Source organism: Crocuta crocuta, unplaced genomic scaffold (genome assembly GCF_008692635.1).
Source record: "Crocuta crocuta isolate KB4526 unplaced genomic scaffold, BGI_CrCroc_1.0 scaffold165, whole genome shotgun sequence".
NCBI lineage: Eukaryota > Metazoa > Chordata > Mammalia > Carnivora > Hyaenidae > Crocuta > Crocuta crocuta.
The window spans coordinates 1,658,935-1,684,974 of NW_027530502.1; the positions used below are offsets into that span (position 1 = coordinate 1,658,935).

Genomic DNA, 26,040 nt, shown 5'->3' on the forward strand with positions numbered 1-26,040 from the left:
TGGACTATGTATAAAATTACACAAAAGATTTTGATTCTAAGACAGAACATCCTTCTTGATTTGTATGCTGCTTAAAATTTTTCTAATTCTTTGAAAATAATTATGCTTATTGGAATGTTTCTTCAAAGATCTGAGTTTCACTTCAGTCAATATTTATTCCACAAACATTTACTGAATGCCTGCCATATGCCAAATATTGTGCTAAATTGTAGTGATGGATTATTTAAACATATTCTGCCTTCAGGGAGACTGTAACATTGCTTTATTTGTAGAAGTTCTGATGGCCCAGATAGGCTGTGATTATGTATTTTACTCATTTGTTTGGATAGCAGTTAGTAGTGTTTTTCCAATAGGAGGGATTCCATGAAAACTGTCAGGCTACTCGCCTTATTTTCTTTCAAACTATTTGCCATCCCAAATAACATTAATCTCTTCAGAAAAACACTTTCTACCCTACCTCAAGCAAAGCCAATATGTGAACATGTACCAAACAAGTCAGTCAGTTTTTTTTTTTTTAATTTATTTCTAGGAGAGAGAGATTGACAGCGTGAACAGGGAGGGTTAGAGAGAGAGGGAGACACAGACTCTGAAATAGGCTCCAGGCTCTGAGCTGGCAGTCAGCACAGAGCCTGACGCGGGGCTCGAACCCACGAACCACGAGATCATGACCTAAGCGAAAGTCGGACGCTTAACTGACTAAGCCACCCAGGCGCCCCCCAAACAACTCAGTCTTAAATGTGAAGGGTTCTTGCCATGGAAATCTCATAAATGATGAATTTCTCCCAGTGCCTTGAAATATTAGATACAAGATGTGCAAGGCCTACCAGTATTTTAGCTACTCTCATTATTTCTCCTTATCTTACAGCCTGTTAAACACAAATTGATCTTAATTCCAATTCCTTTTTTTTTAATTTCCATAAACGTGTTAACTAATGTTTATATTTCGATATGTGAAATTTTTAAAGCTTAAAATTCTGCCATGAAGAGAAAATCCATTACATGTGTTTCTATCAATCAACAGGCATTAACTACAAATGTACTGTGAAGAAAGTATAGGCTCTCTGGTTGTATTTTAGGATAAATATTCATATCCTAGCTCCTTCAACCCTTTATTATTTTCTCAAGCCCCTCTTAAAATTTGTGTATTATGCTTTTCACCTACTTTCCCTTCTTTTCCTAAAAAGGGTATTTTTAATTCTTAAGAAGTTTTCCCATGCTTCTATTGTTGTAAATCTTATGTGTTTCTTTCCCATCTCTCCAAAAACTCATGTCTTCTATTTCTCCTGGCTCCTCTATTTTGCTAGTCTGAGTCTAAACTGAAGGAAGGGTCAGTACTGTGAAAGAAAGAATAAAAGTTCATGTTGATGATCTCAAATGACCTGAGTCAGAGAAAGAATATGCCTGAAATTGCCAGTCCAAAGTGCAAGACAAATGACTCAATTGTGGCAATAACAATAAAGGATCCTCATATTCTCCACCCATTTAGGTATGATTGCTTTTTATGTATGAAGGACATGTGACTGTTTTAATGACAAGGAATATTGAATGACTATATGTAAACTGACATTGTATTACCTCCAATAACTTTTATACATATATGCACTGAAAAACAAAAACAAGACTAAAAAATAGATTCTTAACAGACTCTATTCATCTCCAAAGAGGTTGTTTCTTGAAATGGTAATATCATTTAGTCAATGCTGCAACATTGAAATGGTGATCAGGTGATAATAAATTGACTTAAATTAAGTGATTTAGCCATGTGTCTGTCAATTAATGGCAAATAGAAACCTGAATTTTACTCTTCTATGAACTGGTCTCTACCTATAGCAGCCAGAAGTGACTTCTACACTCCTCAATCCTGTGGCTCATTATCTTTCCTGTAATTTGGTATTTAATGTTTTTATCATTTACGATTAGGATTTCTTATATATTTTGGCAGTACAGCAACTTATACAAAATAAAGTTTCAATAAATGCTTGTTGAAAATATTGAGTCTTGAAAGTGTGATGTCAAAGACAGCTTTATAGGATTTAGACCAGCAGGCTAACTGCTGAACCCACTATTAGGGTCTTTTTAAAAGTTCTATAGTCTCTATCAGCCTTAAAATTGCAATAGAGAACCATCTCTCTGAGTAAGTCATTCTCCTCTAGTAAAATAAATCTGCCATTATAGCATAAGATGAGTTTTTTAAATGAATTACAGAATTAATGGGAGAGAAGAGGAAGATGAAGGGAAGGTGAGAATGAAGTAGGGCTCAAGAGGCTTTGAATTCCATCTTTGTAATTTTTATCAGCTGAGTGCCTTTGAACAGGTTATGCAGCCTTTCAAAACCTTGACTTGCCCCTCCTTAAATTGGAGACAATAAGAGAATCCTACCTAGGTTGTTGTAAGAAGTAAATCAAGTAAGACTTGAAAAGTGTTTGGCACTGAGTAAATTGGGTTTTTATCCAGATATCCTAATAAAAATGACCCATGAACTACCGAGACAGGAAAAAAAATTAAGAACTTGATAGCAGGGGTACTTGGGTGGCTCAGTTGGTTAAGCATCTGACCCTTGATTTTTGTTTAGGTCATGATCTCACAGTTCGGTTCAGTCAGTTTGAGCTGAAAGTGAATTTGAGCCAACAGCCTGCTTGGGATTCTCTGTCTCCTTTCTCGCTGCACCTCCCCCCACCCCCTCCCCCATGTCTCTCTCTCTCTCTCTCAAAATAAATAAATAAACTTAAAAATTTTTACAAAAAGAACTTGAGAGCAAAAGTGTAATGACTAGAAAGGGCTAGTGATAGGCATTGAGAGAAAATAATAAAATGGAAATAATTGTAATTATTTTAAATAAAGCTAGAAAGAACAGAAAATTATCTTGAAGAAATTAAAATTTAAAGGCAACAATGAACCAAACAGCTATTCATTGCAAATATCACAGTGACTTCATATTCTTAATATAGAAAGAACTCATATAAAGTGATAAGAAAATTCAAAAGCTAAAGTAGAATTGGTCAAAAGACACAAAAAGGCAATTTGCACAAAAAAGGCAAGAGCACACTGGTGAAAAAAGAGCTATCAGGTGAAACATTCACACTAACTATAAAAAATGCAAATTAAAACAACAAAGACTTTTTGAAAAAATAAGACTATCAAGTGTTCACAAAAGTGAAGTAAAATAGGTAGGAAGTGAAAACTGTAAAAATAAATAGGGAAACAATGTGGCAGTATATACATTAAATATGTTTGACTCAATTCAATTTTAGGAAATCTGTCCTAAAGAAAACAATTCAAAGTACAGAAAAAAAAAAATCAGGCAGAAAGATGTTCCTTGCTGCTTTACTTGAATACAGTGTAAAATGAGAAGTGACCTAACAGTGTAAAATGAGAAGAAACGAATGGCTGAATAATATGGTCACTTAAAGAAAGTATAATGTAAAATGTGCTTGTGGGGTGCCTGGGTGGCTCAGTTGGTTAAGCATCTGACTCTTGATTTGGGCTCCAGTCAAAAATCTCCCAGGCTTGTGAGTTCAAGCCCCACTGTTAGTGCGGAGCTTGACTGGGATCATCTCTCCCTCTCTTTCTGCCCGTCTCCCACTCACTTGTGAGCTTGTGCAGGAGCTCGCTCACACACACACACACACACACACACTCTCTCTCTCTCTCTCACTCTCTCTCTCACTCTCTCACTCAACATAGATAAACTGAAAAAAAATATATGCTCACAAAGTTTGTAATTACATTAAAAAATACATGTTAATATTCATGGAAAAGGGTAGGGGAAAATTGCAACAGCATAATGATAACTATGTAAGCAAACAATTGCTGTAATACTAGCAAGAAGTATATGAAAATGGGAAGAATGTTTTTTGTGGTTTTTTTTTTAAATGATGGAAGTTAAGTCAGTTTTTTTCTTTATACTTTTCTGTTTTTCAATCTTTTATATTAAAACAGCAGAGAGGAGTAAAAAATAGAGACAAATGAAGAAAAAGACCCTTAACTACAGACAACCAACTGGTGGCTACCGGAAGAGGGCGGCAGTGGGGGTTGGATGAAATGGGTGATGGGGATGAACGAGTGCACTTGTGATGAGCACCTGGTGTTGCATGGAAGTGTTCAATCACTAAATTGTATAACTAAAACTAATATTACACTGTATTTTCACTACCATGGAATTTAAATAAAAATTAAAAAAAAATAAGTGTTATTTTTACAACGGGGAAATAATTAAATGAAATATAGTGTAAAGCATAGAGATGGGGATCAAAAAGTAGGTCCAGGATCCTGGTTCTTGTTAGCCATCTCTCGGTGGAATTTACTGCTGACTAGGGAGCAATCAGCATCTACTAGGTGGTAGATGGTCTGCTAGATGCTGGAGCTAGGAAGATAAATAGGCGCAAAGTGCATCAAGTTATATGGGTGTGTATTCAGGGTTGAAAACTATTTGTGTGATTTTGGTATACAAGGCAATTGTTTTGTTTTGTTTTTTACAAACACAACTGAACTTTTACATCTAAAATGACGGCCATCCTTCCCAATGTCAATACCCAAGGAAACTATGAACCAGTTTCAGTGATGCCTGCCAAGGAATAAAGTAGTTTCAACTTTTTAAAAAATTTGTCTTCAGGGTCTACAGAAATATGTTTTGAATGTCCTAAGTAGCAAATTCTGCCATTAACTGATAAATTTAAGTTTTAAAAACGAGAGACAACCTAGCATTGCAGCAAAGAATGTGGGCTTTAGCATTAAATAGATTGAGTTCAAATTCTGGTCTTTTGATACTGAGTAATTATTCTCACTGCAAATGAAATTCCTCATCCGTAAAATGAGACATCAAATGTAGAGCAGTTAGCTTAGTACCTGGATGTGTAAATTCTGAACGTTAACTTCTATTGTTCTCGTGGTTCTTATTATCATTAATAGATTAGTGAGTGACTTACTTGAGAGAAGTTTCAGTTGAAAAATGAAATATTGCTACCAGGATAGAGCCCAATTTTTGTGTGTGCTTAGCAAATTTGTTCTGAAGATTATTCCTAAAGGGAAATTCCTTTGAAGTTCAATACTTGCTCGGTTAGATCAATACTGATACACAGTATCTATTTAATCATTGTCTCAACTTAACAGCCAGATCTTTTGACCTTATACAACAGTGCTGAGGAGTTTCTAACATAAAAATGATAACATTTCCTTAAATGGTTAATATGCAGAGTTCACAAAAAAAGTCATTTCCTTTTTATTTTTTTAATTGCTTTATGATTCATTGACTTTGAACTTGTCTAATCTTAAATAAACTCCTGGAAACAAGGTCAAATCAGTTCAATGAGCTGATGTTCACTTATTTTTTTTAAAGCTTTGTATTATTTCATAGGACAAATCTACCTAAAATACACTTCCATATGTAAGGAGTATTGTATTAATAGACCAATGCATATTTGGTTAGGTCTGCTTTTACAATTATAGCCTAAGTTAAGGAATGTGTCATTTAATTTTTTAAAAATTATTTCAATGTTTATTTATTTTTGGGAGAGAGACAGAGCACAAGTGGTAGGGGAGGCAGGGACGGCAAAGAGAGAGGGAGACACAGAATCTGAAGTAGGCTCTAGGCTCCCAGCTGTCAGCACAGAGCCCGACGTGGGGCTCGAACTCACGAACTGCGAGATCATGACCTGAGCCGGTCAGACACTTAACCGACTGATCCACCCAGGCACCTCAAGGCCTATTTCATTTTAAATTGATATTAGAAATTCACTCATTCATCTATTCAACACTAGTATTTGAGCACCTACTTTATGTCATGCACTATTCTAGGTTGGCATGTATCCATGAACAAAACAAACAAAAATCTTTGACTAGGTGGAATTTATATTCAATGATGTAGGCAGACTGACAAAACATAAAAAAAAAAAAGTGATTTAGTATGTTCAAATGGGGACAGAGCTAATGGTGGAAAACAGATCGGAGGAAGGAGACTGGGTGGGCCAGTCAGGGAAAGACCCCAATTTTAACCAGGAGGACTTCATTTGAGCCAAGACAGGATAGAGCTGAGAAAAGATTTGAGTGAGCAGTTAAGCTCTTGGAAATCCTTGAATATGAATGCTTTTAAAATTATTTCTATAAAGTGGTTTCTACTGTCAGGTAATTCTCATGCTCCAGTGTTCCAGATTCATGATATTTAGGTTTGTAAGAGAATTTCAAGGTTGTTGTGTACAGTTTCTTCATTACACTGAAATTGAAATGCTAAGAAGCTTGATGAAGGTCATACAAACAGTTAGAGGGTCAAGTTAACAACATGGGTTTTCTGTTCTTCCTAATCGGTTAAGAGAGGATTCTAATGGCAAAGATTTCAGATCGGCTAGTATGGGATACATATTAGGGGGACAGGTGCAATCATATTCTCTAGCTGTTTTACTTTGCCCTTCAGTAAAGTTTCTCTCATTTTAGTTTTATTTTTGCCCTTGATCAGATAGACTAGCCTGTTTTAATTACTATTTTTCAGGACCCAGGAGAAAAGCTATCAGTTCTAGAGTGCATTCTATTTATTTGTTTTAATAGTGCTTGCAGTCCAACTACGTGAAAATTTGGGCCCAGGGCTTATTTTATTGTTTAATATTTAGAAAAGGGTGAAAGGGGGCACCTGGGTGGCTCAGTCAGTTAAGCATCTGAGTCTGGCTCAGGTCATGATCTCGTGGATTGTGAGTTCGAGCCCCACATCAGGCTCTTTGCTGACAGCTCAGAGCCTGGAGCCTGCTTCACCATCTGTGTCTCCTTCTTTCTCTAGACCTCCCCATCTCGCTCTGCCTCTCTCTCTCTCTCTCACACATACAAATAAACATTTAAAAACCTAATAAAAACGAAAAGGGTGAAAAAATATTGCTCATTACAAGTTGCATTTTTGTTGTAGCTACTAATAAGAGAATCTATTAAAATACCTTAAAAATTAACACATAGAAAATGAGGGGACAATGCTAACCACAATACTATAAAAAAAAGTAGAATTTTAATTTATTGTGTAACCTTTTGATGAGACACGGATGAAATCTAATTCTTATCTTTTAGTTTCCCTTGCACTAGTCCTTCCCAGTGAGGTATTCTATAGTTCTGCCAAATATTTGACTGTATTGTCATGGCATGCCACGATCTTACAGTTACTGTGTTCTTTCTAATTGGCAAATCATACTGCCGCATTCTTTTCTGGGAACTGACAATTGAGTTTGCACTTAATATTCTGTTATCATTTCTAGCTTCGTGCCTTTTATTTTACTGACTACTATGCATTAAAGTCAAATACTGCTCATCCAAGTCAACTATAGTATCTTTATTACCATTTCATCATATGGCAAAGTGAACCTTCTTACTATTCTGTAATCAGTTATTCTGTAATCAAGTTTTCCTTATCCTTCATCATCTTTGTTACTGTTAAAGATAGTAGATACTAAAGCTTATGCTGTGAAAATTGCCACCACTAAACTACTATTCTTTCTTACTTGGGCTGCTATCAGAGCCTCCTAATTAGTTTCTCCAATTTCATTCTAGACCCCTTCTAATCCACTCTCCACACAGCAGACATAGTAACTTATAAAAATGCACATATGACCATATTATACCCCTTAGCTACGACTTGCAATGGTTTGCCATTGCTCAGAAGATGGCCCTGCCTAACCTGGATTTTGCTCATTTCTCTAGCCTCAGGCTACTTCTCTCCTTGCTCTTTCAGGATCCAGGTACACATTGACCTTCTGGAAGCTCCTTGGAGTTTTGCTGTACACTGTGTCCCTACTGCCTGACTTCATGACGCAGTCTTTCTCTACCCTCTCCCCCTCCCCTTCCTATTGCCCAACATGCATTTGCATGAACACACACACATACGCCATCACATGGCTAACATGGATACTTTCTTCCGGCTTAGTTTAAAAAACACTTCCTCAAGGAAATGTTTCCTATACTTCCTGAATAAATTCAGTCTCCTTGATAGCATTTCACAAGTTATCTTGGACCTCTACATCACAATTGCCATTTTTGCTCATTACAAAATGTGTCTCTCCCATTGAGATGTGAGCTTCATAAGTGCAGTCCAGCTCTGCTTTTTCTGTTTCCCAGCAAATAAAGCACAGTGTGCACTCAGGAAATACTTGCTGAATGAAGAAATGATTAAATTATTGTCATTGCTCATTTCATTGCTTTTTCTCTCATTATATACTACTAGGCACACTTCTTTTTCAATCCTCATTCTACATTTGTAGAACAACACTACAAGGTCTTATGGCAAACAACATGACTACTTTCACTTGACATTCTCAGAAAGATTCCCATCTTTTGAGACAAGGAAGAAAATAAGGAATGACTATTTTTTTAATGGTTAGTTCATGTTCGAATTTTTTTGATCAATGGATATTTGATTTTCGGGTTGTTTTAATTACACCTGGAAACGTGAACACTTTCTTTTGTCATTAGATTTTGACATCTTCCATCTTTAGAGTTTGAAGTAGTATGTAAGTTTTGTGACTAGGAACTAAGTGACACATGCACATCTTTTATAACTAAATAATATTTTATAGGGAGGGAGGGGGGAGATGGGCATGGAGGAGGGCACTTGTGGGGATGAGCGCTGGGTGTTTTATGGAAACCAACTTGACAATAAACTATTTGTAAAACAAAAACCACATAATGGGAAAAATAGTATTCTACAAATAAATCCATTTCAAATATCAATTGTATGGTGTCTGAGTATTATCTTCTATTTAAAAAATTTTTTTTAAATGTCATATTTATTTCTCAGAGAGAGAGACAGCATGAGCAAGGGAGGGTCAGAGAGAGGGAGATACAGAATCTGAAGCAGTCTCCAGGCTCTGAGCTAGCTGTTAGCACAGAGCCCGACGCAGGGCTCGAACCCAGATCCGTGAGATCATGACCTGAGCCAAAGTTCGATGCTCAACTGACTGAGCCACCCAGGCCCTCCATTATCTTTTAAATCAATGCTTAAAACAGATTGCTTTAGGGTACCTGGGTGGCTCGGGTGGTTAAGCATCCAAGTTTGGTTCAGGTCATGACCTCACAGTTTGTGAGTTTGAGCCCTGCTTTGGGCTCTGTGCTAACAGCTCAGAGGATGGAGCCTGCTTCCAATTCTGTGTCTCCCTCTCTCTCTGCCCCTCACCTACTTGTGCTCTGTCTCTCTCTCTCTCTCAAAAATAAATAACTAAAAAAAATTTTTTTAAGCCAGATTGCATTAGCACGTCTATAAGCTCTAAGATATATGAAAGGTAAAATATTCACTAACAGTCTGACTGTAGAAATTCAGCTAGAAAGACAATGTCATCATTTCATTGAGTGTAGAATAGCTTATCAATAACTTAAGAAAGCACAGTAACCGTTATCTACCTTGAGAAAAGGTCTACTCTTCAGGCTGAAGTTTTCCTTCTTGCTATACACCATGTTTAAGACAGTGATAACAGTGATAATATCCATTGAATTACTGTATTATGTAAGGTCATTGTCTTCCATCAACTCATGATTGAAAGTTATAGGCTTAAGGAATGTCAGAATGTGGAGGTAAAAAAAAAAAGATCTTAATATATATGCATTCACATCTTCCCACTTTAGGTCTTTCCTCATTCTCCTCATTATTGCCATTTTCCCAGACACATCCTTTGCTTCTTTTAAAGGAAATAACTGCATAAATCCTGGAACTTTTTGAAGGAGATTTACTCAGAAAGAAGAGGGTTTTTTCCCTTTTTTAAAGTCTAGCTTAATTTATATCCTGGTTTACACTGTCTCATCAGAACAGATAAGGCACATTCTCTTGAAGTTTAATTGAGACTGAGGTTCTCGGAGGAAAATTTTCTCACTGCCACATAGGTTAAGAACTCCTTTATATTTTCTTACAAACACTGGTTTTACCCTAGCTTTGTGGATGAAGGACTCTAGGAAGGATACTCTGATCAAATGGATATCTAGATCCACTAGGGATTAACCCTCCAGGATTTTGCTTCTTACCCATCCTTTCGAAATTGTAGAACTTCATCACAAAACCATTAAAGTAGGATACTGGTGTTCCTTCACCATCCTTGAATACGTGATACTGTTAGTCTACATTCAAGAAAGCATCAAGGAATATATGGAATTGTACAAACTGGACATCTAGACTAAGGTTCCATGCCATCATTCCCAGACTGTAGCGATTACTAAAAACTCTTCCCCACCCCCACTCCACCCATAGAGACTCCTGACAACACCTTTCTGGATTTAATTGCCCATCTTCCCATATCCCAAGGCCACTCTGAGTGCCACGTCTTCCAGAAACTAGCTCTGAAAAGCACTCATCAAATCATTCAAATACACTCCACCTTATTTGTTTTATTAAGGTCAAATTTTACCTTTAAGACACTGTTGAAAATATATAATAATCACTGGCTCAGGTTAGTTTGAAGTCTTCATGAACTCAAATTGCTTTCCTTGGCACATTGATAGACACTATTTTAAGTTCTCCTTCCAACGACAAAACAATGCACCTAAAATATTTATCCTCTCAAACTCTGATATACCTACATTTAGTATTAACTCGTGGTTTACTTAGGAGAAAAATATCAAATGTGGAAATATGGGTTCTCAAAAAAAAAAAAAAGATGCCCTTAAGTAGTATACTAGCTGTCTAAAAAAAAACTCATTTCTACTTCTTAAACATATAATGTTGTTCTGAAAGGAAGCACAGAGAGGTGGTTAAAGACGTGGATTTTAGTATTCAGATTTCCGAATGGGACCCTGGATGCAAATTTCTGTTCTGTCATTCAGTGACTATGTGGTTATTATACAGCCCTTTAACTTCACTGAATCATCATTTCCTCTAATTCAAAATGAATATAATCAGAGCCCTGCTTCTGTCAGAATTACTTGAAAAACAAACACCTGATTCAGAGCTCAATAAATATTAGACATTATTTTCACTTCCTTTCTTCAAATGCATTATGAGTTCCTTTGAGGGAAAATACTAACTCATTTCTCTTTATATCTGGAATGCTCAGTACATTGCTTAATAAATATTTGTTAAATGTTAATGTTGTGGAATTCTTAGATTTGAGGGAACCATCTGCAGTAAGCTATAAAAAAATTTTAAATAAATATATTTCCTCTGGCATCAGATTACCAGGGCATAGAATGGGGTGGCAAAGAGCAAGGAACTCCTTCCAATACTGGTCACAAATCTTGATCATACCAGAGTATCTCAAAACTTTCCAAATTATGTAATTCTCTTCAATGAAGGTGATTTCTCATATGTATAACAAACATGATAAATTTATACCTTTGTAACATTTTTTTAATGTTAAGCCATAAATCAAAAATGACTTTCTCATGAAACCTCAAGTCCCGATTCTTTTGTTTGCTACATGCACACAAAACCAGAAACCAAATCTGCATAGATCCAAGAATTTTGGATGAGCATTTAAACAAATAATGCTTTCCTCTCCCTTCTTGCCACTTGCGGTGAGTGTTTCTTGGGCGGTACCGGCCGCGTGCTCGCCTGTGCCCCTCGTAACCATGCCTCACAGAATTGAAGAAATCAAGGATTTCTTGCTCATGGCCCGGTGAAAGGACGCCAAGTCCATCAAGATCAAGAAAAGCAAGGATAACGTGAAGTTTAAAGTCTGCTGCAGCAGGTACCTTTACACGCTGGTCATCAGACAAAGAGAAGGCAGAGAAACTGAAGCAGTCACTGCCCCCAGGTTTGGCAGGAAAGGAGCTGAAATGAACCCGGCACACTGATTTGAACTATATTAAAATTTTAAAAATTCTTAAAAAAATAATGCTTTCTTTTCTTTAGAGTCTCAAAACATGATACTGGCACAAACTGGATAATCAGAAGAAGGGACCAGAATGGTGACTCAGAAATAAACTCTGCCGTATGTTAGAAAATAACATGGTGTGACTCGGGTGGCTCAGTCAGTGTAAGCATCTGACTTTGGCTCAGGTCATGATTTTGCAGTCTGAGAGTTCAAACCCAGCATCAGGCTCTGTGCAGAGCCTGGAGCCTCCTTCAGATTTTGTGTCTCTTTTTCTCTCTGCCCCTCCTCTGCTCACTTTCTCTCTCTCTCTCAATAACAAATAAACATTAAGAAAATTTTTTTAAGAAAATAACATGCAGTAGAAGAAGCATCACAAGTAATGGTGAAGAAGGGGTTTTTCAATAAAATGTATTTGAGCAGTTGGCTATTTGCATAAAAATAGATCCATTTAGATTTTTACCTCATACCATCTACCGAGGTCATTCTAGACCTGTGCTTTAAAGTAAATCAAAAAGAAAACACAGACAAATTGGAAGACATAATTAGAAATGTATAAACCTTCAAAGAGAAAAGTCCTTTCTGAATTTAGAAGTAATATAAAAAGGTCACAAAAGAAAGGCTTGATGGATTTGATAAGACATAAAATCTCTATTGGTAAAAATAATTAAAACACAAACCATACTAGGCAAAATGTTTCCAGCAGACATTAAAGACAAAAAGTCACTATCTTTCCTGGCCAGTGAGCATATTATTATAAAGAATTCGTAGTTTACCCTACTAGATCTCAGTTTCCACATCTATGAAATGGAAATAAAACAGCCTCTTATAAGGTTTTTATTTGAATTAAATGAAATAATAAATGTGCAAGGCCTAGCATACAGTAAGCAACTAATGAGATTATTTTTAATTTACAAATATAAAAATATAAAGAATATTATATATAATATTAGTGACTTTAAAGTGCTAAGATAGCACTGTCTAGATACAGGACATGGGGCTCCTGGCTAAACAAAAATAGACATTTTAAAAATAGGAATATTCAACTCAAGTGCAAAATAATAATTGGTACTTAGTAACAATAACAGCCTTTTTGTTGTTGTTTTGTTTTCTCCTATCTTCCAAGAAAAGATTTTTAAAAAATAATATCTAACTGGAAGGTGTGGTGAAATAAGCACCTTTATGCCTTGCCATTGTGTTTGTAAATTAATGTAAACCTCTTAGAAAACAATTTGTAATTTAAAAACACTTTAAGGGTCACCTGGGTGGCTCAGTCGGTTAAGCATCCAACTTCATCTCAGGTCATGAACTCACATCTTGTGAGTTTGAGCCCTACATTGGGCTCTGTGCTGACAGTTTAGAGCCTGGAGCCTGTTTCACATTCTATGTCTCCCTTTCTCTCTTACCCTCCCCTTCTTGTATTCTATCTCTGTCTTTCTCCCTCTCACTCTCAAAATAAATAAATGTTTAAAAAATTATTAAAAAACTTTAAAAGTATTAATATCTGCTCCAGTAATCAAATTTGTAGATATTGGTTTTAGAAAAGTAATCTTAAATACAAAAATACTTTATGGCAAAGGTAACTATCACAGTATTATTTGAAGTGCAGTAATACATTGGGAATTAATTATCTACCATAGTGATCCAAAAGTGAAGTAAATTATGGTTTATGAGCACTTCCACCTATACAGGAGGACTGAAATAACACAGTAGAATTTACCATACAAATAACTTTAAAAAACCACAAGATATAGAATTGTTTTTAACATAGGATTACATTTGTATAATAATATTTGCACAGGAAAAATCCCTGAATATTTGGGTGAGGAAAATGTGAATTAGTCTTGCCAAAATTTAAAAATAACTATGTACTATTATTTAATAAGAAGCCTGATGTATTTCTGTAAGTACACCTTTTTTTAAAACATAACTTCACTGCATATAAAACTTACACTTTTAATTATTGAATTTTATAAAGTTTTATCAGAATACAAGGGATCATTTTTGAAATGAAGAATTTATATATTGTTAGAAGACCATTTAATGACTTTTTTCCTTTTAAATATTCGATTACATGTTATGTGCAAGATGCTGGGCTCCGTGGCACAGGTTTTGTGATAGTTAAAAAGGAATACAAATTTAATCTTGGCTTTAGGAAACTCACAATTAGTAGAACGAATAAAGTAATGCCTTACAGTAAGATTCGTTTTTTACACTTAAATTTAGTACAGCATATACTATTGAAAATGCAGGCGACACAAATGTTTTTTATGAGAAATATACCCTTTAAAACTTCGGTTCTGACTTATTGAAGCATAAGACTAAATTTGAGCTGTCTACTTGTAGGTAAGTCAAGCCTTATAACAGTGAGTGGGGATATGTGGAAATTATTACGTTTAATTGAGACTCACATATTTGTTTTATTTCTGGGTACACAGTGGGGAGTTACCTTTCCAAGAGGTACCTCGAGTGAGGGCACTGCTGTGAATGGGTCTGCACTGGAGGCTGTCAACACTTATAAAAACAATAGGTTTTCAAGGCTGGCCAAGCTAATTTTTTTTTGTTTGTTTATTTGTTTGTTTAGAGAGAGCATGAGCGGGAGAGGGAAGCAGAAGGAGAAGGAGAATCTTAAACAAGCTTTCTACTCAGTGCGGGGGCTGCACCTGACTCCGCCACAACCTTGGGACCATGACCTGAGCCAAAATCAAGACTCAGATGCTCAATCAACGGAGCCACCCAAGCACCCCTAGCTAGGTTCTAATTATTTGCATTTTTTCTTCAATTGATTAATACTTTCATATACATAGTATATCTTGCTTTCCATATGTTTTATGGTATTTTGGTATAGTTTTGTTCTGAGTTATTATATGTAGGTTTAAAAATTTAATGACCAGAGGATAATCTGATTTCCAGGTTCAGCAGGAAAACTTCATTACAGCTCTTAAGAGTAGAGCAAACACTCTAAACACAACTATTCCCAGGAAATTTTCTTTTCTATCTTTCTTCTTGCTCTTTTTAAAATTTATTTCCCAGAGAATGTAAACTGGTACAGCCCCTCTGGAAAACAGTGTGGAGGTTCCTCAGGAAACTAACAATAGNGAAACACTAAAAAAATAAAATAAAATTTATTTCCCAGAGATTACAATACAGTAAATTACAATATAGTAGCTTTATTTGAAATATCCTTCCCTCAGCCATAAAACTTGAATCTCTAGTCTCTTGCTACCGCAATGCGAGTGGGAGCACCAGGCTCAGAGAGAAACTCATGGATGGCTTTTAAAAAATGGCAACCAACGACATGCCTGGGTAACTGTTGGTTGAGCCTTGGACTTCTTCTCAGGTCATGATCTTACTGTTCCTGAGTCTGAGCCTTTGTTGTGCTCTGTGCTGACAGCTCAGACCTTGGAGCCTGCTTTGGATTCTGTGTCTCCCTCTCTGCCCCTCCTCCATTTGCACTCTGTCTCTCTCTCTCTCTCACTCTCTCTCTCTCTCTCTGTCTCTCAAAAATAAACATCTAAAAAATTAAACAAAAAAGGGAAAGAAAATGGCAGCCAAGCTGAACAAGGTGGAAATTGCCAGCTTCAATAAACCCAAGCTCAAGAAAACAGAGACACAGGAGAGGAACACCCTGCATACCAGAGAGACCACTGAGCAGGAGAAGCAGAGTGAAATTTCCTAAGAACTAGAGGATGCCCGACTCCGTCATCTTCAAGACGCTCAGTCATGATGTGGAGGAAGAGCCACCTGCAAGATGGACACGAGAGACAAGCTGCTCTGTGAACCTGGGCACTCCAAGCCTACGCCACCACGCCAGCCAGTGGTCTCTGAGGGAACCCCCCATCCAGGCTGCCAAATTCTCTGGCATGCCTTAGTAGATTGTAGCAAATTATTTGTATAATTAATGAAAATGAAACACATCTCGAGGCACAACAAAACAAAATAATCACTTCCCCACGCACAAACCCCAATTTCTTTTAATTAATTAGATCTGAAAAAGCAAATTACCAACTTTGAAAGCTTTATTTTTCATTTTATTTTGTAAAAACTAGAATTCTGTTTGTATCCTGTGGATTCATGATAATATTTAATATCCTCTACTTGTTTGCTCCTTATTTTAACCAAACTATTCTAAGTACTCTAATAATTTTTCTTTATAAAGTTAGTTCTCTACCCCAAACCAAAAAATAAAATTATAAAGTGATGGAAGAAAACAACCCTTGACTAATATTTATTTCCTATAGCTTACAACATTTCCTAGTTGACAGCATTTCAAAGTTCACCCATGACCTTGCATTTCAAAGCATCTGATCAAATAACTCTATTTCTCAAGGTGAATTTTATTAAGTAAGAAGAGTGTTGCAATCTAAAATAAAGCAAACTGAAGTGTAGTAAAAGTCAACCATTTTCGGTATTTACAATAATTATACTATTGGTTTCACCTTTTATTTTTATTACTGACTTATTTCCTGTCTCTCCTCCTACACTATAAATTTATTAAGGAATGAGCTCTGTATCTTGTCTATTTCTATAATCCCCACAGCCTGTGCCCAGAGTAGGGGCCTAATCTATATTGGTTGAATTAATGAATGGATAAGTTGGTCTGGGCATTTATTCCACAGAGTTAACAAGAGGCCGAGAAATCAAGAAGGCAAAAATGGGGAGTTACCCTAAAACAGTCCACCTGCTTTTTGCCCCTGATCCAAATCCCCTGCAATTCAAATTCCACATTGCACCAGAGTAACCTTTTAAAGTTGCTAGAAAAATAAATCTGACCAGGATGCTTTTCTGACTAAAACATTTCAGTGACCCACAACTGCATAAATAGTACAGTCCAAGCTCCTTTGCAGACAAGGGCTTCTGAATTCCAGCTTATGTTACCTTTGCCAGCCTTCTCTCTTGCTACCCCTTGCTCTATGTAAGCCTCACCAACTATCCCCAATATCTGCCATGTTCTTCACTGCCCCAGGCTTTCTGCTCCTTCTGGCTTGGAATGTTCTTCCTCCTACAGTCCAATCAGTGAAGTCCTTCTTCCACCAAGTCTACTCACTAAGTCTTTCTTTCCTACCTCCCATACCCAAGTAAAACTAATCATGTCCCCTTGATGTTTCAATGTTGTGTGAGATTTCATTATAAGAGTAGTTATCAATATATTGTAATGATTGGTTCCCATGTTGATTTCCTCTACTAGTCTGTGAGCCCTTTGAGGGTGTACTAACTTTTGTAATCCCAGCATAATACCTAGAATACAAGAAGTGCTAAATAAATGATGAGTGAATGGGGAAAAGGGAGGTAAAGTAGGAAAAGAAAGCTGAGGTTGGTTTCATTGACTCAAAAAGTGACAGGTGAACAACGACCAAATGCCAAACACTGTTCTACGTCAGTGAACAAAATGTATGGACATTTGTGCCCTAATGAAAGTTTATGCCATGGTTAGAAGAGATAGAAAAAGAACAAAGAGATGAATGGCAAATATATAGTATTAAGATGGTGATAAGTGCTACAGACACAAAGCAGTGAAAAAAATATAGGACATTCAGAGGAAAGGGGTTTGTAATTCAAATAGGGTGTCAGGGAAGGCCCCACTGAGCAGGTGACTGAACGAAGAAAGAGAATGGTTCCATTCTTATCTGAGGTATAGCAGTGCAAAGGCCGTAAGGCACGAAGGTATGCCCAGAATGTCCAAGGAACAGCAGGATGCCAGTGTGGCCAGAATAAAGTTACCAAGGGGGATGAGCAGTAGGATACCATATCATAGAGGTAACAGTGACATAGGGGCGCCTGGGTGGTTCAGTCAGTCTAGCATCCAACTCTTGTTTTCAGCTCAGGTCATGATCTCATGGCTTCATGAGTTCGAGACCTGCCTTGATTTCTGTGCTGGCAGCAGCAAGTCTCCTTGGGATTCTCTGTCTCCCTCTTTCTCTGCCCCTCCCCTACTCAATATGTCTCTGTCTTTCTCAAAATAAATAACCTTAAATAAAAAAGAAGTAACAGTGACATATAATTAGATCCTATAGGGTTTTTTACTCAGAGTGAGAGAGAATACCATTGGAGAGTTTGAAAGCAAAGGAGTAACAGAATCATCACTGGCTGCTCAATTGAAATGAGAGGGTAAGAGGCCAAGAGCAGAAGCAAGAAACTGGTTGGGAAACTGTGCCATAATCCAGGTGATTCCAGAAGAGGAGCAATGGAGGTAATGAGAAATGTTCAGATACCAGATATATTTTGAAGGTATTGCCAACAAGATTGTAGCAGTGAACAAAAGAGGAAGGAGAAGGGTGAGTGGTCATATTACATTTTCCAAGGTTTATAAATTTGAAAAGGTATATTTAATCTATTTTATATTGGAAAAAATGATTCTTCAATACAGACCACAGAAAGTACAGATCTACAAAATCTGTTTGACTGATGGAGATGAAAGATATTCAGAAGATTAAGGAAGAGAGTTTAACAATTAACCTTGTACATGGCTTTATTAATAAGTTATGTTCACAGTAAGTAGAGGGTATAATTTATATCTCTATGGCTATTGCTTTAAATACATATAACACATTTTAAGGAGAGTAGATTTTATCATCAAGTTTGATGTTATAGTAGTGGGACAAAATAATAAGAAGTATTTCCCTGTAAACTTATATACCTGAGAGTTATTTATATCTTATATTGCTGTCTTCTATTACATGGAATAATAAGGCATTTAAGTGTGAGCATATCCTAGGCTGTTACTGAATTGTGACTTCTGGGTTGTGAGGCCTTTGAAGTGCAGTATATAGAAGAAAAGGACAAAGATGATTCAGAATACCCGATTAGGCAAACCTGAATAATTAGAGAACATTCTTTGTAAAATTGTGAAGAAGAGGAAGTTTCTGATAAGGAAGGATAGATGTTCTGTCCAATATGGAACTGACACAATTTCCTGGGTTAGAAAATAACAACAAAAATATTAAGGTCAAATTCACAAAGCCCTTGCCAAGCCATGCAATACAATTTTGGAGATACCAACTGAATCCAGACTTGATGTTCTGGTGCTTCTTCCAGGAAGAGCAATTAATAATACCTAACACTTGAAAGACAGATACCATATATTTTCAGTTTTAAGTGGATCAGGAGAAACTTAACAGAGTACCATGGGGGAGGAGAAGGGGAAAAAATAGTTGGGGAGAGGGAGGGAGGCAAAGCATGAGAGACTCTTGAATACTGAGAACAAACTGAGGGCTGATGGGGGTGGGGGAGAAGAGATGGGGGGTGATGGGCATGAGGGAGGGCACTTGTTGGGATGAGTACTGGGTGTTATATGGAAACCAACTTGACAATAAGCTATGAAAGAAAAAAAAGAAAAAAAGGACTAAGATATAACAAAACAGAAGTGAAAAGTTAATTTGAAAAAAAATAATAGCTAACACTTGTTAAACACTTACTATACACAAGTCCCTGTTTGAAGAGCTTCATTTGTTTTTCATTTAATCTCCTTTAACCCTAGGCAATAGATACTGTCATCATTATACAAACTTTAGAGATCAGAAAACTGAAGGATACAGAAATGTAATTTCCCCAAGGTGACCTAGAGCTCATGAAGGACAGACAGAGGCAGGAGCTATTTTACAACTTCATGGTAAGGGCAGATACAATTTGTCCAAAAAGAGCTCTCAGTAAGCCATATTCACTGTATCCTTTAAGAGTTAACAAGAAAATCTGCATATATTGTTAAGGAGGACTAGGTAGAGTGATGGTTAATTTTGTGTCAACTCGACTGGCTATAGGGTGCCCAGATTAACATTACTTCTGGGTTTGCTTGTGAAAATATTTTGGTTGAGTTTAACCCTTGAATTGATGTATTCAGTAAAGTAGATTTCACTCCCCAATGTCAGTGGACATCGTCTAAGTCCTTGAGGGCTTAAATAGCACAAAAGGTGGAAAAAAGAGGAATTCAGCTCTTTTCTTTTTCCTGCCTTGCTGTTGAATCTCATCTTCTTATCTCATATCCCCCTGCCTTTGGATTGGGAGGGAGCAATGTATGTTGACACTATATTAACAGCGTTTATGTTGTATGTATACAACATAATGTATGTTGTATATACAATGTATATAACAAAATGTATGTTATTTATGTTGTATATGTTGTATATATTATATTATACATAGTATATAATATTTATGTTGTATATATACTGTTATATATACATATAATACAATAGTACATATATAAATATAATACAATACATACATATATGCAATAGCGCGTGCACACAGACACATACATGACTAGTTCTGTTTCTCTGGATAATCCTGACTAATATAGGTAGAGAATGTCTATATGTGGCAAGGCAGAGCAGGGTACAAGCCCATGGGAATGAGATATGGGCTGATTTAGGTTATATGGTCTATTTAGTCCATCCTATCAATTAGAGTTCTGCCCAACCCTGAAAACTGGAAATCACAAAATCAGTGACATAAGAATAACTAGATCTGCTGGTTTGGGGTTCTGTTAAACGGTTTTAGACACTTGTCTGATTGCTAAGGTTCACTTAAGTGGGGAGGGAGCTGAGGCATAACCAAGACAATTCTGCACTCAGGCATTGCCTTTAAAAATTATTCACTAGTTTGGGGCACCTGGGTGGCTCAGTCGGTGTCCAACTTCGGATCAGATCATGTTCTCATGGTTCATGGGTTTGAGCCTCGTGTCGGGCTCTGTGCTGACAGCTCAGAGCCTGGAGCCCGTTTCAGATTCTGTGTCTCCCTCTCTCTCTGCCCCTCTTCAGCTCGTGCTCTGTCTCTCTCTGTCTCAAAAATACATAAACATTAAAAAAACTTAAAAAGTTATTCAATAGTCAAAATAAAATAAAATAATAAAAATAAATAAATAAAGAGGAAAGAATGAGTGATCCAGCTTACTTAAGGCTGGGTAAGGGTGGGTCAGCGGAAAGATGGACATCCTGAGAATCAAGGGACTGAATTGAAATGGACAGTCTCTCTGGAGAACCTCTATCCAGCAGAGGTCATCTGCCAAACCAAGTCTCTACTTGGCCTCCACTTCTACCATCCTACCCCAGTAGACCCATTTCTCACGAACAAGCTTCCGTCACGTGGTTTGGCACAAAAGGTGAGGTCATGAACACGTGTGAGGGGCTATGGACAGGAGAAAGCCTCACCTCATACCCAGGCACAGATTAGAACCAGGTTGGATTCTCCCTATGAATCAGGGCAGGAGAGGGTGCGGAATCCATGTCATAAAACTACAAGTGGAAAGTCCAAGAGCATTGAGAGCCTGTGAGTCAATTACCTCAAACTAACGATTAGTTCTAAGCCTCATGGCAAAGAGAATATAAAGAGGCAAATGGTATAAGCATCAAGGGAAGGATTGCCCTCTTAACAGTGGAATCTAAAAGAAACTGTTAAAAAAGAAAAAGAAAAAAGATTTATTCATTAGTTGCCCAGAAATTCTCACACTTTTGTCTATTCTCGATTACTTTATTTTTTCTATTGGATAGAAGATGATAATGACCCAAACAACCAAAGCTTGAGAAGGCATAGGTGAAGTGGGGATTTCCATATATAATAAACAAGGGGTTTTCCAAAAACACTCTCACTCACTGTGTCGAAGGTTAGAAAACTGAAGAATGACAACACGTAGCCTTTTCATCGAGGCAAAACCACAGGCGTATTACTGAAAAAGCAGTGGAGTTCTTTGGTTTTACAGTATTGTTTTTCTTCTTCTTCTACAAAGTACATCATGGCCCAGTACATGAAATTGCAGAGTACAGACACTTATTATTAAGGACTTAACCTACTAAGGCTTTAAGGTGAGAGAACTAGAGTTTTCAATCTCAGTGCTTATAAGAGCCTAAGTTATTAGGGAAACGCTAATGAAATCTTACATTCTGAGTGCTGTCAAATCATAATGCAGCAGCACTTTTCACCTGCTGCCTTCAGCCACTCTCCTTATAGCAGCCAGAGTGATCATTTCAGAACTCAGATTAAGGTCTTGTCAGCCTTTTGCTAGAAACAGTTCCAAGGCTTCTCAGTGCTCTTAGGATAAAGATCAAAATGCTCAACGTGATCATTGAGGCTCTGTGTAGAGCAAACCCTGCTGTCCCTTCTGGTCTTATGTCCAACAATACCCTTCTAGTCCCCCTTTCACTATGAGCTCCAGCCACATTAACCGCAGGCACAGTATGTGCCTGAGGCTGGGTCCTCCAGCCCAGACCATTTGTACATGCTCTTTGTTCTGCCTGTGTTCTTTCTCCCCGCCCTTCCCCTAGGTAATTCCTAAGTCTTTCTTCACACCTCAGCTCTTCCTTCCCTGACATGGCTGCAGGGACACAGTGTCATTCAACCCCAGGGACACTGCTGACATCTTATTCTGTGGGAACACTACCTCCTGGAGTCCTGTTTCCAACTTCCCCTTTTATATGTTCTTGTCTCCTTTGGAGCATTTATTACGTTTACACAAGTTAATATGTGTTTATTTCATTATTTTGTATCAACTCTCTCTCTCATCTAAACGGTAAACTGGAGGAAAGCAGGAACTGTTGCTTCACTGCAGCCCCACAGTCTGGCACAGTGTCTGTCGCAACATGGGCAACTCTGATGATTAATTTCATATGTCAGCTTGCCTCGGCTCAGCGTGCCTTGATAGCTCCTAAAACATTATTTCTAGATGTGCCATCTGCAATGGTGACTGGAAGAGATTTGCATTTCGATCAGTAAGCTGAGTAAAGAAGATCATCCTCACTGATTTGAGTGAGTATCATTCCATCTGCTGAGGGCTTGAATAGAATAAAAAGGGAGAAAGGGTGAATTACCTTTCTCTGTTAGCTGATGCATCTAATGTCTCCTGCCCTCAGGCCTTTGGACTCAGAACTAGACTTATGCCATCAACCCTCAGATTTCTGGGCTTTTAGAGTCAGACTTACATCACCAACTCCCTGGTTCTCAGGCCTTCAGACTTGGACTAAATTGTACCACCAGTTTTCCTGGTTCTCTAGCATGGAAATGACAGATTCTGGAATTTCTTGGCCTCCATAATTGCATGAACCCCTTGTTATGATGAATCTCCTCTTATATTTATCGTATGCATATATGATATATACATGTATACAATGTATATTATGTATGTATCTATCTATATATATATCTATATATCTATATCTATATATACACCCATACACTATAGGTTCTGTTTCTCTGGAGAACCCTAATACAGCACTGAAACTATAGGTGTTGAATTAATAAAAATGACAAATGTTGTTTTCCCAAGCTTTGGAAACCCCCAGTGAGTTGATGGTCTGTTTGAAGTTAGCTGTATCAAAATTTCTGTCAATAGAATATCAATAGAAATGGCTTGGAGTAGGGGCACCCGGGTGGCTCAGTCAGTTGAATGTCTGACTTTGGCTCAGTTCATGATCTCACCGTTCGTGGGTTAGCGCCCCATATCAAGCTCTGTGCTGACAGCTCAGAGCCTGGAGCCTGCTTCTGATTCTGTGTCTTCCTCTCTGTCTGCCCTTCCTCCGTTCATAATCTGTGTCTCTGTCTCTCAAAAAATGAATAAATGTTGAAAAAAAATGGTTTAGAGTGGGAAGACAACACCAACTTAACAAATATTTAATGAAATAGATGTTTTTAAATAATGAATTGCTTCGTTCACCAGTGTAGTAGGCAAAATCCTAAAATGGCCCTTAGGATCTCAGCTCCCTGACTTTACTCCTTTGATTATGTTACTTTACATGACAAGAGGAATTTTGCAGATATAATTAAAGTTACTAATCAGTTGACTATGAGATAGATTAACTTGGTGGGCTAAACCAAAGCAGAGCTTTCTGGCTGGTAGCAGAATAGAAAGCGAGCGTTTCAAAGTGTGGGAGAGTGTCAGTGCGTTGTTGTTAATTTGAAGATGGAGGAAGCCCAGGAAACTAACAATAGAACTCCCCTGTGACCCAGCAATAGCACTGCTAGGAATTTACCCAAGGGATACAGAAATGCTGATGCATAGGAGCACATGGACCCCAATGTTCATAGCAGCACTCTCCACAATAGCTAAAACATGGAAAGAGCCTAAGTGTCCATCAACAGACGAATGGATCAAGAAGANGAAGCCATATGGAAAGGATTTGAGAGTGATTTCTAAGACTGGGGAGTGGCTCCCAGGCAACAACCAGCAATTCAACAGGGACCTTACTCCTACAACGGCAAGGAACTGGGTTCTGCTAGTAAGCTGGTAACAACCTGAATGAATTTATAAGTAGACTCTGCCCAGAATCTGATTCTCCAAATGAGAACATCACTTAGCTGACACCTTGACTTCAGCCTTATGAGACCCGGAACAGAGAGCTCTGTCACATTGTACCAGACTTCTAACCGACGGAACAGTGAATTAATAAATGGTATATTTAAGCACTAAGTTTGTGGTGATTGTATAACAATAGAAAGATAATATGACCACAAAGCATTAGATCCCAAACTCTACCAACCAGTATCTGACAGGATATTAACCTCATTTTTAAGATCAATTATGTGAATCACAATAAATTAAACATAAACTTGGTAAAGAATTGAATGATAACCATAGCATTCTTCTTTTCCTTACTTAGGTTCATTGCCTGATGTAGGTAAACATACTTGGCTAGGTTTATTACTTGAAAGACACAATTTTTGAACACCACACAGAGATCTTAATGGCCATAAATTACTATGCACATGAATGAATATATAAATATTTATGACTAAATTGATCCTGAAAATTCAGAGAGGCAATCATTTCTATCATTGTTATTTTGATACATTTTAATTATGCATAAGCAAAATTCAGCTGTGGATATAGTCAACTAGGTACAAAGTGTATTCTAATTCTCTTGACTTTAAGGATCTCTTAGGGAGAGTTTTCTTGAAAATTGTTTTAAGGAGAAAAAGTCTCATTTAGTCTATCTGCAGGAAGGTTTATAGCAATATTTATTTTTTACAACTTTGACATCATGGCTTAAAATCTTATTTAGAGGTTTGTGAGTAACCCATTTCTCACTGATGTCTAGCTTTTGCCAAAGTATCTCCAAGATGATTATTTTTAAGAGCTTACACTTAAACATGATGCCCAAGATAACTTATAGAAAGTTACTTTGTAGAACTTGTAAAATTGGTATTCACATATTTTTAGCCATTAAAATAAATTCCTGATGTTAAGAAGATTTGTGTTACTGCACTAACTTCACTAATGCTCTTTCTGCTTTTGAACAAGTGTCTTGCTATTTTATAATATGTTTTTCATACTTTAATATTGTAATATCTGATGAAGCAAGTCTTCTCTGTTACTTTTCTTTTAGCAGATAGTCTTGGCTGCATTTGCATGCTTTGGTCAACAGATGAAATTTAGAATTACTTTTCTAAGGTCCAAAAACGTAAACCTACTTACTTCATCATGGACAGTTTAGTCTTTCTGATAACTTACTAAGATAAATAATAATAGGACTCAGAATAATTCCATGTAATGCTTGTTGTGAATATAATATGTGCCTGTCAATATAATAAGTGCAACATGAATAAACTCAAATGATGTAATTACTTACCTGGAAATCTAAGGGAATCAACTGAGAACTTATTAAAAACCAGGACACTTAGAAAGGTAGCGGTGCAATGAATAGCTTTCCTACGTCAAAATTATATCTACTCAGAAATATAATGGAGGAAAAAAAATCATAGTATCAGTCTAGAACTCTATGACAAAAACTCTAAAACTCTACCAAGTGAAGAACGTGAAAGGAAATAAAGAGACAGACCATGACCTTAGAAAATGCAAATATTGTAAAGCTGTTAATTTTCTAACCTAATCTAAAAATGCAACATAATTCTAATCAAAATTTCTATAGGCTTTTTGGTGGGGGAATTTGTCAAAATGATTGTAATGTTTATGTGGAAGAATAGCCATTCCAGAATTACCCAAGAACATTCTGAAAGGAAATAATTAGGAGATACTAGCCCTACTGTATATTTAAAAGAATTATAAGGCTTCATTGCTTATTCCATTTTGGTATCACTATCTCACAAATGGTAAATCAATGGATCATAATAGGAAATCCAGCAATGGACTCAAATACATACAAATATTTAGAACCTAATGAAAGTAGCATTTCATATCAGTGGAAAAGAATGCATTATTTAATATCACTATTGAATAACTATTGGCCATTTGGAAAAGTTAGATTTTTACACCAATTGATTCCTACGGATAAATTCTGTAGCTATCAAATATACAAATGCAAAAAAAAAAAAAAAAAAAAAAAGAAAAAAAAAAACAAAA

The 26,040-nt window shown here is 36.9% G+C and overlaps 3 pseudogenes across 1 annotated transcript in view; 2 read left to right on the forward strand and 1 right to left on the reverse strand.

Annotated features, from left to right (window-relative positions):
• Positions 1-26,040, reverse strand: part of LOC144233777 (ATP-dependent translocase ABCB1-like) — a 131,958-nt pseudogene that overhangs the window by 18,949 nt on the left and 86,969 nt on the right. The gene's annotated exons all lie outside the window — the stretch shown is intronic.
• LOC144233755 (large ribosomal subunit protein eL38 pseudogene) lies at positions 11,515-11,725 on the forward strand (annotated as a pseudogene).
• LOC144233756 (thymosin beta-10 pseudogene) lies at positions 15,301-15,491 on the forward strand (annotated as a pseudogene).